General features: G+C 40.4%; 1 long non-coding RNA gene across 1 annotated transcript; it reads left to right on the top strand.

Moving 5' to 3' along the window:
• The first annotated feature begins 689 nt into the window (after positions 1 to 689).
• Positions 690 to 1857, top strand: LOC139070753 (uncharacterized). The gene is made up of 2 exons (XR_011521218.1): positions 690 to 887; positions 1617 to 1857. It is a non-coding gene; the product is annotated as an uncharacterized lncRNA (long non-coding RNA).
• The last annotated feature ends 3568 nt before the right edge of the window (positions 1858 to 5425 follow it).

The following is a 5425-nucleotide window of genomic DNA, read 5'->3' as shown; positions in this document are numbered from 1 at the left end:
GCTCTAAAATGGAAAATTGCTGTTTCCACTGGGTCATTCCACTTTAGATCAACAGTATACAACCCCACAGTGATACCATATCAGTACCAAGTCATTCTAATGGTGCTTTCCAAAATAAAGGCATTTTTAAATTGCCCATATACGACAAAACTTTCAGTGATTTCAAACTGCTACAAAATTGAAAATTGCTGTTTCCACGGGGTCATTCCACCTTAGATCAACAGTGAACAATGCCACAGTGATACCACATGAATATCAATTAATTCTGATAGTGCTTTCCAAAATAAAGGCCTTTTTAAATTGCCCTTATACGACAAAACTGTCAGTGATTTCAAACTGCTCTAAAATTGATAATTGCTGTTTCCACGGGGTCATTCCACTTTAGATCAACAGTATACAACCCCACAGTGATACAATATCTATATCAACTAGAGCTGAAACAACTAATCGATTTAATCGATTATAATCGATTATTAAAATAGTTAACAACTTTTTTAGTCATCGATTAGTTGTTTAATAATCATATTTTACCGCATAAAGTCTATTTTTTTCCACAATCTGACATCGGTTACAAGCTGTTAAATTTGCCGCCAGTGTGTGGCAGTAATGAGCCACTGATCTACCAGTGGAGCCGTAGAAGAAGAAATGAGCCAATGGGTGCCCTCGGTTTTCATGACGTATCACGTTACTGACGCTCATCTTGCTGTGAGAGATGGCGGAACAAGAGGAAATACGGAAGAAAAATAGAAGCGACAAAACTGAAGAGAAACCCCGGACAAAAACCTCACGAGTATGGGAGCACATTTGAGACGAAAGCATGTGGGGGCTGATGCAGCAGAGGAAGAGCACCGCGGTCAAGTGAGCCGTCATTTGGAAGAGCCAGCCCGGTAAGTAACAGAAAATAAACAAGCTGGACTTAGTGTTTTAGCTGAGTTCGTTATAGTGGATGTTAAACATGTTTTTTTGTCGCGTCAGTCTGCGGTGTTCTACTTCTGATTGACTAGATGCAATCGTGAATCTCCTCCGTGTTGTGTATCATGCGCTTGCCAAATTTAGCACGTCTGTTTATAAGAATGTTCTCGTTAAGAGAAAAATGGCACAAACCCATACCTATGTTCCTCATTCAAAAAAGGACAACTCCGCGGAGAAAAATATACAGACAAGCTGTGTCCAGGTGAATATAACGCGGCATAGTTGTACACTTTCAATTTTTAAATACAGGAGAAATTCAGAAAAAGTCATTTTTTTACTATTAAAAGGCTGTTTTACTATCTAACGCTGTAAAACGCCTCACAACACATTTTTATCATGTTTCTTAAACAGTATTACACAAAATAAACATTTTTCACATTTCTCTGGCTAATTTAAACACTCCCAACTCAAAGTAAAAACCTCATGAGCTTCTTACTTAGAGCTTTTTAATAGTAAAAATGTTTTACTTTTTTTCTGAATATCTCCTGTTGCGGGCTATTTTGTAGAACGTAACCCTCAAAATAAATGATCACTGTATATTGTTAATTAATTCAAATAATATAATATTGATTTAGTGTTGTAGTGTGTGTGCTGCTTTATTTTATATGTGTACTTATTTCAGTCTATTTGTGTTTCTTATGCAGAAAAAAACAAGCAACGATGGACAACTACATGGGGAAGAAGACACTCACCCCCCAGCAATTCATACCACTTACAAACTCTATTCTAAACATGCTGGTAAAAGACATGAGGCCACTATCCATGGTGGAAGGAGCAGGCTTCCAGCTAATGCTAAAAATTATTCTGGACTGATATTTTGCACTGTTTAGCTCATTTTATACTGCTGACTGTGTTCATGTGCAATAAAATAGATTGCAGTCAACTGCACAATTCTCTTATGTTTTTTTGTTCTTAACTGAAATGCATCCATCACTTGTATAGGTTAAATAGCTAAACAATAACAAACCGATTAATCGATTAATCGAAAAAATAATCGACAGATTAATCGATTATGAAAATAATCGTTAGTTGCAGCCCTAATCCAGAATATAAATTCACTAAGTGGAACTTCTTTTTCTGTCAACACCAATCTTAAACTTGATGTCAGAATGGCAGAGGGAGTGGAGATCTGGTGAGTATGAAGCCAGCTGGCCCAATAGGACAAATGAAGGGACAAAACAAAGAGACATTGGAGTACACAACATTTGAAGTGAAACATCAACATGAAGAAAAAACTACAGTAAGCAAGCAGAAAATTCTGTTTTCTGCCGAGTCAAGTTCACAATAAATTGAAACGTAAATAAGCAGCAAATATAGTGATATCCTGACATACCTTTGCTGTACAATTTACATATTTTCATATTTAATTTATTTTGTCTCAAACAACGGTGTTAACACATTTCTGCAAAAACCTTCAATATGCTTAAATTAATAGTTACTAGATGTTTGAAAAAGGTAAAAATGTCAGAAAATGGTGCCTTACTCATATAGGTAAACGTTTAACTGATGGATCTGTTCATAAAGAAGGCAAAAGCAAACAAAAAGGTGTGTCTGTGTGGGAAGTAACAAGCCGTGTGTAGCTTTACAGTAAAGGAAGGTGATAGTACAGTACAAATATTACAAACAAATATCTGAATAAGCTGTCAGATTCTTGCAAATCATAGTTGAACATGAACATGTACCAGTATTGTTCCTATGTTGTCACAGATCCAAACATAGAATTTTGAATTATATACCTAAATTAAATCAAATGCAACATAAAGAATACTTCCAAATATTGTGTAAGAGGGCGAAAAAAGATGGTGGGGGAGGATGCCGGTCAGACCAGGCAGGCCCAAACGTACTGCGAGGGTTTGCTGGGAACGTCTGGCAGTCTCCTGTCAGAAGGAGCTTCAATTCCGACCTCCGACAGAACTTCCAAAATGTTCCAGGGGAGGTGGGGGACATTGAGTCTGAATGGACCCTGTTCCGTGCCTCCATTGTTGAGGCGGCCGACCGGAGCTGTGGTCGCAGGATCGTCGGTGCCTGTCGTGGTGGCAACCCCTGAACCCGCTGGTGGACACCGGCGGTTAGGGATGCTGTCAAGCTGAAGAAAGAGCCCTATCAGGTCTTTTTGGCCTGTGGGACTCCAGAGGCAGCTGACGGGTACCGGCAGTCCAAGCGGAATGCGGCTCGGGTGGTCGCCAAGGCAAAAACCCAGGCATGGGAGGAGTTCAGTGAGACCATAGAGTAGGGTTGTCATGGTGTGAAAATTTAACCTCACGGTTATTTGACCAAAATTATCACAGTTTTCGGTATTATCGCTGTATTTTTTTTAAACGTGTTACATTTTCAGACAACTAAATAAACCCTGTATATCAGGAAAATATTATCCTCAGTTTGTGTCTAAATTTTGCCTAAAATTTGTTATTTTGTAATTATGTTGTTTATTTGTTAACATTTTCCCCTTTAGTCTTTAAAATACCAATATTTGCCCATAACTTCTTATTTTTTGTCTGTTTGATGTCATCATTTTAAAAATATTAGATCAGATGATACTCAATACTCAAGTAGCCTTCTAATCAGATACCGTATTTTCCGGACTATAAGCCGCTACTTTTTCCCCAAGCTTTGAACCATGTGGCTTATAATGAGTTGCGGCTTTACTGAAGATTTTCCTTTACCTGCCAGGGGGCGCTTTAGCAGAAAGTGAAACAGGTGGAAGTCAAAAGTGGAAATCGAAGAAAGTGCTCATTTTAATTTAGCACATGCAAGCAAGTGGCACGACGAAGAATTTTTTTCAAATCCATACCCCCTCATCATGGAAACTATACGTATGAGTTCATATGATGCCACATTTAAGTTGAAGGCCATCGATCTGGCAGTAAAGGAGGGAAACAGTGCTGCCGCACGTACGCCTGGCATGAATGAATCCATGGTTCAGCGCTGGAGACGGCAGCGGGAAGAACTTATTCAAGCCAGCTTCACCCCGGGATGATGACAGCAACACTGACATCGCCACAGAAAAGGTATGTGACAAAGCTCTTCTGAGGCTGTTCATCTCCGACACTGAAGAAGATGACTTCAGTGGTTTCAGTGCGCAGGAGGATGATGAATAAACTAATCAATAACTTTTCTGTTTTGTTTGATACTGATCAGTTCAGTTACGTTCAGTTAAACTACATTTTAAATTCAGGAGATATCCCGTGGATATCTGCGGCTTTTAGCCCGGTGCGGCTAATTGAGTACAGTTCCATATTTTTTTAAAAACTTAGTAGGTGCAGCTTATATTGAGGTGCGCTCTATAGTCAGGAAATTATGGTACCTTTTTTACCCTTACTTGAGTAATAAACCCTATGTCAGGAAAATATTGTCCCCGGTTTGTGTCCTTCCAGTGAGCTTTGCAGATTTGGGAAAATGTCACCAGGCAGTAATCATTGTTAAATTCATAATTATTCTCAGAGAGAGACTAACTCTCATCTGCCCCTGGGAGCCCCATAATGCATAGCGTCATTTCAATATGTGGGTGTCCACTAAACAGTTTATATGCAGGTTGCGGGTGCTGCGGCTGCTTTATATAGCGACTCGTTGCATTCTCCCTCAACCCAAATCCTCGGATCACGCATTTTAGCTAAAACGCTAACGTTAGCTTGCCTTGAGTTGACTGTAGAGTTGTGGGTGATGGTCACGCAGATGTGTCATGAGATTTGAAGCATTGTTGCCTTTCACAGACACTTTTTCCTGCACGTGCTGCAATCAGGATAGCCGTCTTCTATCAACTGTCCTTTGGCATTCTTCAAATACCTAATTTCCGGACTATAGAGCGCACCTCAATATAAGCCGCACTGGGCTAAAAGCTGCAGATATTTACTGAATTGAAAATGTAGTTTAACTGAACGTAACTGAACTGATCAGTATCAAACAAAACAGAAAAGTTATCGATTAGTTTATTCATCATCCTCCTGCGCACTGAAACCACTAAAGTCATCTTCTTCTTCAGTGTCGAAGTTGAATAGCCTCAAAAGTGCTTCGTCACATACCTTTTCTGTGGCGATGTCAGTGTCGCTCTCCGTGTTGCGGTTATCCCGGAGTGAAGTTGGACAGTAAGTCGGGCTCGTTCCCAGTGAGAGTGTGACTCTGCCAAGGCTGCCCTTTGTCACCGATTCTGTTCATAACCTTTATGGACAGGATTTCTAGACACAGCCAAGGTGTGGAGGGCATCCGTTTTGGTGGCCTGAGGATCAGGTCTCTGCTTTTTGCAGATGATGTGGTCCTGTTGGCTTCATCAGAACGTGATCTTCAGCTTTCGCTGGAGCGGTTCGCAGCCGAGTGTGAAGCAGCTGGGATGAGAATAAGCTCCTCTAAATCTGTGACCATGGTCTTGATTCGGAAAAGGGTAGAATGCCTTCTCCGGGTCAGGGATGAGGTCCTGCCCCAATTGGAGGAACTTAAGTATCTCAGGGTCTTGTTCACG

Source organism: Nothobranchius furzeri, chromosome 7, assembly GCF_043380555.1.
Source record: "Nothobranchius furzeri strain GRZ-AD chromosome 7, NfurGRZ-RIMD1, whole genome shotgun sequence".
NCBI lineage: Eukaryota > Metazoa > Chordata > Actinopteri > Cyprinodontiformes > Nothobranchiidae > Nothobranchius > Nothobranchius furzeri.
This window is presented reverse-complemented; position numbering and strand designations above follow the sequence as displayed.